Genomic DNA, 14,449 nt, shown 5'->3' with positions numbered 1-14,449 from the left:
TGACAAAACCACAAGATTAAAAACCTAGACCAATTCAGGGGCAAAATCTGAAAAATTCCCCTGAATCCTTTAAGCAATCAAAACCAGTATCACAGACTATACTGAGCCTGACATATTACGGGGTGCAGACTCTTGTACACCATGATCTCTGCTCCAGCCAGAAGTAGGTCCCACTCAACTTTGAACACCCCCATCAGGCTATTAACTTTCTTTCTCTGTTCTATTAAAACAGGCCAAGTTTCCTTACTTTCTCCTCATAACTAAAATCTCTCATTCCCAGCACCACCATAATAAATCTCTTCTGTACCCTCTTAATGGCCCTGGCATGGGCTGGGGTGGGTTATGGAGGTAGGGAGCAGCACAGCCATGAAGTGATTTAAACACCAATCATAAGGAATTTAAAACTGAGGCTTTGAGAGACAGGCAGACAAAGTAGGTCAGCAAGGACAGGAATCATTGGGTGAGTGGGACTTGGTGTGGGACTGAATATGGCCAGCAGAGTTTTGGTTAAGCTATAGATTTGACATGGTCATGGACGACTGCGGCCAAACTAGTTGCATACCAGGTATGATTAAATTTATGCCGCTTGGACTTAAGGGAAATTAAGATGGAGGCCATGCAAGGAGATTATGACCAGGATGGGAGACAGTAAACACTTTGCTGGGGAAAAAGATATCTAGAGGTAAGAGGGGAAGTGGTTGGGCCAATTGACAAGAACTGCATAAGTATTGTAGCAAGTGGATTAAACAGTTGAGAGTTTGAAGTGCAGGGAAAGAGGTTTCTTTCCAGGCAGGAATGCAGAAGGAAATGAGATGGAAGGAGGTCAAGGATACAAAAAAATGATCCGAGGTAGCCTTGCCAATGATTGAGACTGTGGGTATAGAGAATTTGAGTATTGCTGAAACGAAGATTCTTTTGTCGACTTTTTTTCAAGCAATATTCAAGTGCTGTACTATCAAACGACCATTTGTATAGAAAATTCATGGGAGATAGCATGGTCATGGATGGACATGAATATGGGTAGGTGTGTCTGGGGAGAACAAGTAGGCAATGAATTCAGGGGGAAGCAGGCAAGGAAAGCCGGGATGAGACTCAAATGACCGATGAGTTATTCAGTAGAACCTAATGGAGGAAATATGGGAGTATTTCAGGGCCTTGGGAAGTAGTACACAAAGGGTGTTTAAAGGAATCAGGATGAGGGGAAGGTGGTGAGGTGCTCAAAGGAGGAAACAATGCCAAAAGGAGTAAAGGGAAAACCAAGGTTTTGTTTAGTAATAAAGGGCCACATGCCATAACAGCAGTTTGTGGAGGCTTCAGTAAGGGGAAAGGTGTTGCTACTTATAACCCAAATTTCAGTCAAAGTCACAATGTTATTACAATCACCCATAAGAAGTTTGTGGGTGCTAAGACCCTTGTTTCAGAGTGAATTAATATTCTGAAGGGAGATGTAGAGATATATCTTAATTTTAACAAGCTACCTAAGCAACCTGATTAAACCATCTCTTCAAGATCTGTTTGCGCAATAACCACTGCATTTTCTTTATCAACATGCTTCATTACTTATGTAAAGAACCAGATTAATTTTTTCAGTGCAATTTGCAATTTATAAATATGTGCCTGTTGTCCTTAATTAACTCACATCTTGCTTGCTGAAGATTGTGGTCAGAGCCTCTGCTATTTCCTCAACTACATATGCCATCAAAGGAACCACCACCAAGCCTTGCCACTTAAAACACTGTTGGGCACTCCTAAAACTGGTCATTATTTCAGAATCAATCTGGATTGCAAAGATAACATCAGGCTTTTTTTCCCCTCTGCAAACTGTCTTCTTCAACCCCTCTCCCCTGTCCCACCCACCCTCACCAACAATAAATCCAAGCAGGTCATGGACTTCGTCACTAAGATCGAGACCAGATGATCAGTTGCTTCTGCCATGTCCCTCCTTTCCACTCACCCAAGCAGCTAAACGTCCTCTAATGCTCGCCCCTATCCTAGCCCTGAACTTGCACTTTTCCCCCCGAGTTTCTCTCCTATCTCCCCTCATGCCCTCTCAGAGTTCATCTTGTCCATGAGATCCACTTCCTGCACCCTTGATCATATTCCCACTAAACTGCTGACCACCCAACGTCCCTTCTTGGTCCACATGTTAGCAGATATTGTTAACAGTTCTCTCTCTTCAGGTGTTATCCCTCTCTCCTTGAAACCTACCTTCATCCCCTCTCCTCAAAAAAACAAACCAAACTCCACCATCAGATCTCCAACCTCCCTTTCCTCTCCAAAGTCGCTGAATTGTTGTTGCCTCCCAAATCTTTCCTGAAACTCTATATCTGAATCCCTCCAATCAGCCTTAGAGATATCTACCTCTGCCACAGTACCAAAAAGCTCATATCAAAGTCACAGATAATATCTTATGTGAATATGACAAAGATGTACTTTTCCTCCTCATTCTTCTCAGCCTATCTGCAGCCTTGAACACAGTTGACCTCACCATTCTTCTTCAATGCTTGGGTGGAACTATCCTCACCTGGTTCTATTATCTAATTGTAGTTAGGAAATCGCTCGCAATGGCTTATCTTCCTGCTCCCACATCTTACCTCTGGTGTCCCCCAATAATGTAATGTACACTTGACCCCCTATTTCCTGTCTGCATGCTGCCTCTCAGCAACATCATCCAAAAGTACAGTGTTAGTTTTCATATGTATACTGACAACATTCAGCTTTGCCTCACCACCACCTCTCTTGACTCCTCCTCCACTGTTGCTAAACTTTCAGACTGCTTATCCGACATCGAGTACTAGGTGAGCAGAAATTTCTTCCAATTGAATATTGGGAAGATGGAAGCCATTGTTTTCGGTCCCTGCTCGAAACTCCATTTCCTAGCTAGTGACTCCATTCTTCTCCCCGACAACAGTCTGAGACTACGCCAGTCTGCTTGCCACCTCAGTGTCACATTTAACCTCAGGATTAGATTTTGACGTCATATTGGCATCACTAAAACCACCTATTTCAACCTCCGTAACATGGTCCCTGTCTCAGCTCATCTGCAACTGAAATCCTCATCCATGCTTTTGTTACCTCTAGATTTAACTATTCCAACAAATTCCTGACAGGCCTCCCACATTCTACCCTCCGTAAACTTGGGGTCACCCACAACTCTGCTGTCTGTGTCTTAACACATACCAAGTTTGATCACTGATTGACTCCTGGCCGAGCAACATCTTAATTTTAAAATTCTCCCCCTTGTTTTCAAATCCCATCATGCCCTAACTGCTCTCCAACTCTAATCTCCTCCAGCCCCACAACTCTCATATCTGCACTCCTTTAATTCTGCCTCTTGAGTATCTGCGATTTTAATTGCTCCATCAATGATGGCATGCTTTCAGTTGCCAATGCCCCAAGCTCTAGAATTCCCTCCCTGGTCATCTGATCTAATATCTCCTATGTGGCTCAGTGTCATATCTTATTTAATAATGCTCCTGTGAAGTGCCCACGGATGTTTCATTACATTAAATGCACTACATAAATAAAAGCTGCTGATGTTAAACCAAAGTTCAATGTTTATTCCACTTTGAATTTCACTAACTTTTTTTAGTACTATTTCCTTCTTGCATACTGTTTAATTCCCAGGATCATGCTTTTCTGTATGAAAACAAAATGTACTCCCCTATTTGCCATCCCTTTTATATTTCTAACCAGTCCTACTTCTTCCTCTTAATTTTTACTTTGTGTGGTTATATTTTTTCCCCCCATGTCTCTTTTCAGTTCCTTGCTGGTCTTTCTTCCTCCTACCCACTTAGCTTTCCATTCTTTTTGCTTCTCTTTTCTGTTTCCTTTCCTTTTTGACTATTATTTCAAACCTAATTACATTTTAGTAGCTGTTTTGCCAATGTTCCTCCACATTTGCTTTACCTGTTTGCTCCACTTAATTCCCTAGAACTAGATAAAGAATAACCTCCTTTACTGAACTAAAAATGTTTGGTCTAGAGAACAATACTCATTATCACGTAGAAATTCCTCCCCTTCTTTTCAGTTGCAGTCTCGGACTTGAATTTGTTCTTTCAAAAACCTCAAAATTGTGAAATTTCTCGGCTCCTTGAGTTTTTCATTCCTTCTACTGTTCAGGGTTGAAACCCAAACCTGGAATCACATATTCACTAGTTCTGATTTAGCTCATCTCTCTTTAATTCCTTTTAACTTTGGTGATGTCTTGCACTGTTGGCCTTCAACATTCATTTTGATTTCTCTTAGTGAGAAGACAAAATATAACTTGATGTATAACAAAATGTTGACAAACTGAGATAGTCTAAAGCTCAAATAAAAATAAACTACAGTATCCTATATACTGCTATAGGATTATATGCTGTAGTGATTTTCCCCTTAATTAGCTCAAGACTAAATTTGAAAACTGAACTTTTCAGAAGAGAGATCAATTGTGCCTCATTAAACATCACCATAACAATCAGCTCTATTTGCACTAACTTCAAACTATAATCATTTAATCTTTTCTTGCAACCAATTGGCCATTAAGGAAGCGGGTCATGATTGTGCAAATTAGCATTTGTTCAAAATAAAAAATGCTTTAATAGGTCAAATAATAACAGGTTTACAAATAATACAAATTTCAGTGCAACACACCAAAATACTCCAGGACAGGAATACGCACAATAATTTTTTTAAAATTCAAGTTCCCAAATTGTGATCACATAGGAAATAAACTGGTAATCGTTCATAATGATTGACAATCTCGTCTCCTCTTTACCCCCACTTCCCAAAAATAAAAGCATTGATTTCCTTTCTCCCCATAGTACTCTCTTGCTCTTCTGGTGAAAATTACAAGCATTCACTCTCAGAATACTTGAATATAAAGCAAACTAGCACAAGCCAAGAGGGAATTTTTTTGCATTCTGCATCACAAGTCCAAGAATACACTTCTCAAGGTTCTAAGTGTGGTCAAAGAATATCATACCCGTCTCCAATTAAACTTTTTTGAAAGAAAATAAATGTTTTTTATATATGAAAATCACCCCAAATAAACCAACTGGCAAATTAAACTGTGGGGAACATAATCACTTAAGGTACAACAATATAAGTTCATTAACTGAAATATCTAAACGATAACCAGTAATGTCAAACTAACAAATTATTCAGAAAATTCACAAGTGAACGATTCCAGAGCATGCTCTGCAGCATTATTGGCAACTCCCACAGACTTCCCGGCAACTGCAGTGCTGATGACAAAATGACGTTGTGTATAGAAATGTACTTTGAGTAACTACATTGGATATAGGCACAAATGCATGCCATTCGGCCCAACCAGTCCATACCGGCAACTAAGCACAAGCCAAGCATAGCATTTTCTTACAGTAGCAAATTCTAAATGACAAACCAAGAAACATGCTGTACAATTTAAGATTGTCCGCTAACATAATTCCACACTACAGATTTTAATTCATGCAGCAATTAAACCTCTGTTCCGATACTGCAATACAGAAACTACATTATGCAACACTAAGCAGTTAAGTCACTCCTTCGTGTTCTTTCCTGCATTACTGTTTTCCTCCCAACTCAATTATTCTTGGAAGCGAGAATTTAGAGCAACGAAAATCATGATATAAATGGTTCTCCCAGGATGGTTTTTAATAGTTTGCATCATGGATTATTTCAAAATTTAAGAAAATAAACCAAGCAAATTAGAAGAATTCTTCCAAACAACTTCATAAACCTACATTCAAAATGTGTTTTACCTTAACTAAGTACAACTATTGTCAGGACTCCGACATCTAAGTTTTAGGTTCCCTCAATTATTTTACAATAAAAAGATATACCAAGGAACAAGTGTTATCACGTCGAAACAGAAATGCATTGTCAACATCTTGGTTTCGCGATTCGCAGCTGCAGTTTAGCAACAAGCTTGGTAACTCTACAGCGAGTGGTTTTACACAGTTTCTATAACTCCACCAGCCACGCCCCATATCCCAACAAGTTTATAAATAAGGCTGGTAAAGCTCTAACTTGTTGCCATATAGCATTCATATATCGAATAGAACAAAGAGTTTATAAAACGAGTTAATCGTGCAGTTGATGCTTTTTTGACTGAACATTAACAATTTAATTAGACTTAGATCTTCGGTTACCACTAGAGCCTCAAAACCATGACGACATGACTTTAAACTTACAAAAGGTCAAAGAAGCTAAATGGACTTTTGTGCCGAAAAATCTAATCACTTTATAAACTCATGAGAACACTAAGTAACAACACAATCTGATCGGATAGTTAAACCTAAACGTTCCATAGAATCCTGATAAAATCCTCACAAAATCTAGGGTGTCCCAGGAATAGTGTTAAAATAAACAGGGATCATGACCTGTTAAAGGATTTGAGGCATTTTTTTTAACTCCGAATTACAAGGTTGTGTATGCAAAATCCAAAAATGCTAGGTAAGGATAAGGTATTTGGTTCTTGCTTTTTAAAGCTGGGATGTCAAAATAATGACAGTGCCCAAGTGTGAAGGTGAAAATTGGAAGAGCATTTAATTCTTTTGCAAAAAAAAAATCACAATGAACTCACGTCACCAGTTCCTCATACAGAAATTGTTATTATCTGGTACACCGTTCTTATCAGAACGTTTGCAAACCTGATCAGTGGACTCTGCATCAGGTAGACCCAAAACTAGCCTCAATCCGACCCAACACTCCAGATTATGAACCTAACCTTGCCCTTATACTAAGCATTGACGGGAAAATAAAATTCGGTTTTAGCTGTTATCCTTGGCTTCTTATTGGGTTGGCTACCTGAATAAATAAGCCTGAGGCGCAAAAACAAAATGAGATGTGGAATAGGAAGGGTTATGCCAACCTGTATTAACACCCTTGTGTATAGCAAAGAAACGTGACAAGCTGGAAAACGCACTGGATGCTTAAAATGGAAAAAAAGGTTACACAAACCAGTTTTTTAAATACCGTTTCAAAATTCAAAAAAGAGCTTTACAAATGGCAACACGCGAATGTATCAAAGAAAATCATTCGACCCTCATTTTTGAACTTGACCTTTTGCTTAACTGAGTCTACGAGCTGTATGGAGGATTTAAAAGGCCGGCCATGACGCATTATTCATACAGTTCACACGCGGCGCGGCGTTTGCAAAGAGGAAAGAGGGGGGCGGGGGGGAAGAAGCTGGCATGTTTCAATCGGAAATTTTACTTGGTAATGAATTAAACCGATCGAAATAAACCCTGACTCTCCTTCCCCACCCCACCTTCTCGCTGTGTGACTCCTCCACCGAACCTGAACCAGGAAAAGCCCCCGCCCCTTCCCGCAGCCCATTGGCGCGAAGCGGCCGCGGACGCACTGACGTGGGGGCCGGCCCACTTCCCCATTGGCTGACGGTCCCGTCCGTCCTCACACGTCACAATGGCCGAGGAGGGCAATCAAGTCAGGTTGTCACTATAGCCATTAATTCAAGCGAGGCCCCAGCGGCTAAGGACAAACACAGCGGGAGAAGGAGGGAGGGAGGATCAAACACATACGCACTTGTTCTTATTCCAATAAACCATATCGCTCACTGACAATTCGCATGTGTGGACACATAAATATAAAGAGAAGGCGCTGGCGTTCCCAAACAGGCGTCCCCCGTTGACAGGGAGCGATCGAAATCCAACGCTTGACCGACCTGTCACTCGAATTAAAACGGTGTTTTTTTTTTGAATTTTTAAACCGCTCTGACGCAGCTCGAGGCCGCCGGCTGACATTTAAAAACACAAACACGCCCCCCATCACAACCGGGGTTAACTTCGCCACAATAGAACGTACGATTCCCCCCCCCCTCCCCCCTCTCCCCCCTTTCCTCCCCCCTCTCCCCCCTTTCCTCCCCCCTCTCCCCCCTTTCCTCCCCCCTCTCCCCCCTTTCCTCACCCCCGTCCCTAACGGTGCGTCAACCGGTGAGAGGAGCAGTTGTGAGGCGGCCTGGCCTCCGCTGACTGTTACCTTGATTTCTTCCCCTCTTACAAGGAGGCAGGATGAGGTTGTGCGGCCCCGATCTCTCTCTCTCTCTCTTTCTCTCTGAGTGTGTGTATGTGTGTCCGGCTGTTGGCAAGCAGGGATTGCCCTTTTTTTTTTACCCCTACCCCGCGGTCTTGCTCGCTTGCTTGCTCTCGGCTTGTCCTCGTGATTCGATTAACGTTTCCCCCCCTCCCCCTTCTTTTCCCTGTCCCCGCTGCCGCCGCCGCCGAAAGCCGCAGCCTGACAGAGCGCGAGAGAGGCCTCCTCCCCCTCCCGCGTCGCCAAGGGAAGCACGTAGTCAGGCGACAAGGCCGCCGCCGCCGCAGCACCGCCCAGTCCAGCCTAGCCCCCTCCCCCACCCCCCCCCCCCCCCCCCGCAACGGTCCTCCTCCTCCCCTCCCCTTTCTCTCTCTCTCTCTCTCTCTCCCTCCCCGCCCCCTTCCCTCGCAAGTCGATCACTCCGCCGCTCGTGCACGTCACCGCGCAGGCTGAAGGCGCCGGCCCCAGGGAGGAAAACCGGACAATGCAGATCCGCACGCGCCCAGCCGCACCACGCCTCCCTCCCCGCAGGCCCGGCCAGGTCTTCTTCCGCGGGCTAGGCTGGGCTGTACTGTGAGGGAGGAGGTCGACGCGCGGGCAGTTGGTTTTGTCGGTTGGTTGCTCACTGAACGCTTTCTTTTTATTGTGTGTGTATATATATATATATTTATAGTATGGATGTGTTCAGGACATCACTTGTCCTGGGGGTGTTGACTTATTTTTTCCGGCATCCAGCAGTCAAATAAAATAACGCGAGCGGGAGGTTTTGAAAGATATTTTGTTGTGGATTTCTTGACAAATTATGGGGAAATGCGCCAAACGACTGAATGTCATAAATTCGGTATTAACGCGTCAGGTTCTCACGAACATGCAGCGAGAAATGTTAAACATCTTGGTTTTGAATCACCTCCGAATAAAATTAGTCGCAAAGATCTGGGGGTCCGCTGAAATGTGCGTGTTTATTGAGAGTGGTGCACGTCAAAATAAAGCAAAAGGCGGGCCGATTAGCAGCCTTGATGAAGCGCCTGGCTGAGTTAACCCCACGCAGGTCTGTTATACTCCTCCTGACTATTTGTTAGCGGTATCCCAGATACAGACGACGTGTGTTGCAGGTGAGTAATGCACGTTGGCCTTACCTTTGGTGGTGGAGTTTTGTCCCAGTCTTTTATTTCTTGTGTTAAGTGGGTACTATAAAACAGGCAGGTTTAATGGTGGAGAGTTGCTATGGCTGCAATTGTGAGCTCACTGGTACTCAGTACTAGTGAACATGTGGGTCTGATTTTTTTTTCCTCTCTTTTAAAAACTGCTCTTGGCTTCTTTGGAAATGGGCTTTTGTCGAACTGTTACCTACCAAGAGGAGGGGGGGGGGTGGGGGCAGTAAGTTCAGCATTTAGAACCTTGGAAGTCATTAGGGCACAGGGGAGGCCATTGAGTCCATGCGGGCTGGACTCTCTGTGGATCGGTCCCATTTCCCCCACTATTATCTCTGTTAACCCTGTTAAGTTTATTTCCCCTCGAGTGCCCATCCAGTTTCCTTTTGAAATCATTCATGGTCCTCGCTTCCACCACCGTCGTCGGCAGAGAGTTCCAGATCGTTCTGGTGAAGAGTCATACGGACTCCAAACGTTAACTGTATTCCTCTCCGCAGATGCTGTCAGACCTGAGTTTTTCCAGGTAGTTTTGTTTTGGATTTCCAGCATCTGCAGTTTTTTGCTTTTATGCTATTATCACAAGCTATATTTTTTTAAAAAAGCTCTTCCTCACATCTCCCAACCCCCCCCCCCCAAAGCTCTTGCCCAAAACCTTAACTCTGTGTCCCCCAGTCCTTGTACCAACAGCTTTCCTTTGTCTACTTTATCCAAACCTGTCATAACCTTGTGTACCTCTATCAAGGAAAACAACTCCAACATTTCCAACTTACCCTTGTCATTAAAATCCTTCATTCCTGGAACCATTTTGGTAAATCTCCTTTGCACCCTTTCAAAAGCCAAGGAGGGATTTAGTTGCCTGCCACATGGGTTAAATACATAATTAGACTTTTATATACACAGCTGCAACAGGTTGTATTTTTGTTAATGGCAGAAAAGTTTTGATTTATGCACAAGGTTGAATTGCCAAATGCAGATAATGAAAATAATTTACCATTACTGCACCTACAATAAAGTTTGCTTTGGAGATATGTTCTTAGTATTTCATTAAGCCATCAAAAGCGCAGAGAGATTGCCGAGACCACCCTGCAATTTGTGCATCGTTACAATTTGTATTTAAAATTATTATCTTGCATTGTTGCATTTTAATTATTTACCTAAAATAATTCAGATCTACCCATGATGCTGTCCATGAGTAATTTTCACTCGGACATTAAAGAGTCAGGAGTTTTTTTCTTTTTGCAAATTGTTGTCGACACTTGGAACAAGTTACAGGGTCATGTGGCAAGTGTGAGTATTCTGTAACAGTTCAAGAAAGAGCTGGAAGGGTTCCTTACTGTGCCTGATATCACTGTGTACAAAAAGAAAATGGGACATTGGGTATTAACCTCAAAGTCAATTTGATGCTGTGGAACGTGGGTCATAAAAAGATTTCCCAGATTTTCTTTAACTTACGAACTAGCCTAACATCTCTCAATAGATTTTTGCCTCTTCCAGGAGATTACATCACTACAAGTCAGAACGTCCCACGAGACATGATGATGCTGAGTTTTATCATGACTGTTTAAACAGACTTGATGGACCAGCCAGTTTTTTTCTGCTCTACTTTGTGTACACCCACTGTATTAATAATCCTAAATTGTATTCTTTTAAGCTTAGTGCTGAAAAAGTAAATTGTACAATTATAATATGCAATCTCAAATTTTATGCCTTGTGGAACAGGAGTTGGCCATTCAGCTCCTTGAGCTTACCCTGCCTTTCTGTTAGATCATGGCTGACCTGTACCTGCCTTAGCTCCAGTGTCCCTATAATTTTTGTTTGCTGTGCACAACAGCTTGTTGCACTATGTGGTCCCTTTAAGATTGACATGCAGCCATGCACATGCACATCTTAAAGGGAACATTGTACGTGGCTTGTTCCCTACACAGTACATTTGAGCATTGAGAAACCATGCACCTGCACAGCTTGCAAGGAACTTTGCTTATTTCTACAATCCCTTAATACCCTTACTTAACAATACTATATCGATCTTGGTTTTGAAAATTTCAATTGATCCAATTTCAAGATTGTGCCCACTTGTTCCCCGACCAGCGGAAATGGTCGCTCTGCATCAAGTAGCTTGATGGGTGATTTAGTCAACCTTCAAAACTTGAAGTACAAACTAGCCTTATGCAACCTGCCTTCATAATTTAAACCTTTAAGCCTCTGTATCCTTTTGGTGAGCCTGCACCGTACTCTTCCAATATGAATACATTGGGCCATAACTTCCTACTGTCATCAGAAAGTGATGGCCCGCCGCAAATCAACAAAAAAATATGTACTTACCTGCACTGCAAATTTATGCCGACCATTCCGATCCCAAGAGGTGCTTGGGGCCTGCATCGAAGGACTTCTCACTGGCCCCAGCAAAGGGCAACTCGGGTGAAGCCACGCCCCCAATGACACAACCAGAGCGGGGAACGCCCTGTGAGGGCAGCATTTGACAGAAGAGTTTTAAAGAGACAAGGTGAAAACCCAAGGACTCTCCATAATTTTAAAGGTATTTCCCAGCTTTTTTTTTGCTATTTCTTTTAAACTGTTAATGCAGTTATTGACTCATTCGAAGTGTAATTATTTAATTTCTTTTAATGATTGGATATAATTTTTAGTCAAGATTTATAAGTTAACTTAATTTTTCTTATTTTAAATCTGTAATGTTAAATGACTAAGTGTAGCATGCTTAAAAATATTAATCTTTGCATTTAGAAAAGGGCAACTCGTGACAATGTGGTGAAGAAGAGTCAAAACTTCACAGATGAGGAATTGAATATTTTAAATAAGGTGGAAGAAAGGTGCGTGTACATCCTAGGGCAAGGAAAATCTAAGCCTCCAAGGAAACTTCAGAGCATGGCTTGAAACAGGTTGCAGCAGTTCTGAATGCTAACAGCATTGTGCCTAGGACAGTGGATCAGTGCCGTAAGAAACTGAATGACTTAATGCATTCAGCCAAGGTCTGTATATATCTGAATACATAAAGTAATTTCTGAAACTTAAAATCCCAGTTTGTGACTGCAAAAAATTAAGAAGGCTCAGAAATTTTTGTTCTGTATACTAAGTTTGAGGTGTCAAAAATGTAGTTGCCATGGAAATACTTTGAACCAGTTATATCCAATCTTGATAAGACAATACAGAGGTGTGAAGAATATAATTGCCTTGGAGATGCAATGAACTAGTTCCATCCTATATTGATAAGACAGTACAGTTTCTTTGCTAACTTTTGAGAGGTGTCAAAAAATAGGTGCCTTGGAGATGCAATGAACTAGTTCCATCCAATCTTGATAAGACCATGCAGTTTCCTTGCTAACTTTGAGAAGTGTCGCAAAGTGCAGTTACCTTGGAGATGGCTCTGACTTTATCATAAGTGTTATAATGGAACAAAAAGTCCCCCTGGGTATAAGCTTTCATCTGCCTCCAGAAGTCGTAAAATGTGTCACAGGACAGTCACTTTTTTTAAGCAAAAAATTCAATTTATTTCTTTAAATAAAGCTGGCCGATAATGCTGGGGAGCGCTCATGGACTGGAGGGTGGCTGCCGTACATTAAGGATCTAACTGAACAGGAGGAGCATGTATGGAGGCCGATGGGTTTCTCCAAACCCATGATAAACAGTGGCATAACAGATGTGGGGATAAGCGGAGGTAAAAAAAAGCTGAGTACTCACGCCATCAAGATGGCAGTTAATTTGTTACCAAAAATAATTGTGCTTATTTTGCTCTCACAAATGCTGCAGTCATAATCAGACGCCAAAGCAAGTGAGTTTGGTGCAGCAGCAGATTTAACTGAAAGAGGTCAGGATGTAACGAAGATGAGTACATTGCAGCAATGCAGCATTGTAGCTGCAGCCAAGTGGGGGGGAGAGGCCTTGCAGGAGGGTGAAATTTCAGACTTTGCAGGTGATGCTGTACAAAGTCCTATGTTGACGCTAAATTTAATGGCGGTTGGGGAGGGGGATGTGGCTGCTGTGATGGAGGGAGGGCACTCAGAACCTTCAGGAGGTAAGGAGACTGCAGTATTGGCAGCAGAGTCTCCCCCAACTCCACAACCACACAGGCAACTTGTGGCCCATGCAGGTGATGAGTAAGATGCTGAGTTCTTGCTTGACCGCCTATATCAGGATCTGGTACAGAGGGGTGAAAGTTGTGAGGCCAATTCACAACTGCAATACCAGGCCTTAACAGATGTTTGCCAGCATCTGCAAAGATTGACTGAGGTCAGTACTCGGCATGTGCAAATTTCTCAGGCAGAATGAGCTTATGCAATAGCACAGAATCTGACAGAAACTCAAACTAAAATTGTAACACCTGCAGCTGCACCCTCTGTCCCGGAGCCACTAAGTTCACAGACATTTGCTACTAATAACGTTGCAGCACCTGCACCTTCTGCCCAGCAGCCGCCCCATTTAGATAATCCAGCTGCTGGGCATGCACCTGAGACACAGGAGGTTACGTCAGGGGGATGAAGCAGAAGGCATGAGAGTCCCTCTCCTCTACTTCCAACACTGCCTCCTCTACCTCATCCACCCCCCTTTTCTTCATGATGGATATTTTCTTTGTTTTTTTCATTGCTTTTCATTTATTGCGCTTTTGACCACTGACGACTGTAAACTGTTTTTTACATTTGATTTATTTTTTGGTTTGAGTTCTTTATTAGTATATTCATTTAAAAATGTTCCAGTTGTTTGAGTTATGTTATTCCATTATAGTTATCTTCGATTTAAGAGTTGTGTTTTTGATGTTGTAATTACACATTTATAGCAGTCTGTAAAGTTTTATGAAAAACATTCACAAAAATCATGTAAAAAAAATACAAAATCTTAAATTTTTGACAATACAGTGACCTTTAACTTCAGCAGCTGCAATATGACATTTTGAATAATAACTACCTCAATATTTTTACATTTTACAAATAAAATGAAACTTTTGTTTTAACTTTACCATAACAGTTCCCTTGTCTTATTTTGGAGCGAAGGGAGGCAGAGACACATTGTGAACTTCCAAAGTTCAATGCCCAAAAGCAGAAGCGACCAGGCAATCTTGAGCTGCCCTGGCAGCAGCTGGAGCCTGGGCTTCTTCATGTGCTCCAGAAAGCATGTCTGCATTGTCCAGCTCCTCCATTTCAGACCCCAAGTCATCTTCGGGGTGAAGGTTCAGTTCTTGTTGGAGGGCAAAGTTGTGCAAAGCACAACATACTACAACAATCTTTGAGACTATCACAGTTGCGTACTGT

The 14,449-nt window shown here is 42.3% G+C and overlaps 1 protein-coding gene and 1 long non-coding RNA gene across 6 annotated transcripts in view; one reads left to right on the top strand and one right to left on the bottom strand.

Moving 5' to 3' along the window:
* LOC144678686 (uncharacterized protein KIAA0232-like) overlaps window positions 1-8,276 on the bottom strand; it is an 89,340-nt gene extending 81,064 nt beyond the window's left edge. For 2 of the 5 annotated variants that reach the window (XM_078538477.1, XM_078538514.1), the window contains exon 1: window positions 7,984-8,276. The gene's annotated coding sequence lies outside the window, so the exon portion shown is untranslated. Of the gene's footprint in view, window positions 1-5,744; window positions 5,766-6,856; window positions 6,917-7,255; window positions 7,299-7,983 lie in introns of those variants that run through there. The other 3 variants (XM_078538487.1, XM_078538496.1, XM_078538504.1) reach the window with 3 other exon arrangements.
* A 2,960-nt stretch (window positions 8,277-11,236) lies between these two features.
* Window positions 11,237-14,156, top strand: LOC144678682 (uncharacterized). Its single transcript, XR_013576160.1, has 2 exons — window positions 11,237-11,724; window positions 11,931-14,156. It is a non-coding gene; the product is annotated as an uncharacterized LOC144678682 (long non-coding RNA).
* Window positions 14,157-14,449: the final 293 nt, after the last annotated feature.

Source organism: Cetorhinus maximus, chromosome 1 (genome assembly GCF_964194155.1).
Source record: "Cetorhinus maximus chromosome 1, sCetMax3.hap1.1, whole genome shotgun sequence".
NCBI lineage: Eukaryota > Metazoa > Chordata > Chondrichthyes > Lamniformes > Cetorhinidae > Cetorhinus > Cetorhinus maximus.
This window is presented reverse-complemented; position numbering and strand designations above follow the sequence as displayed.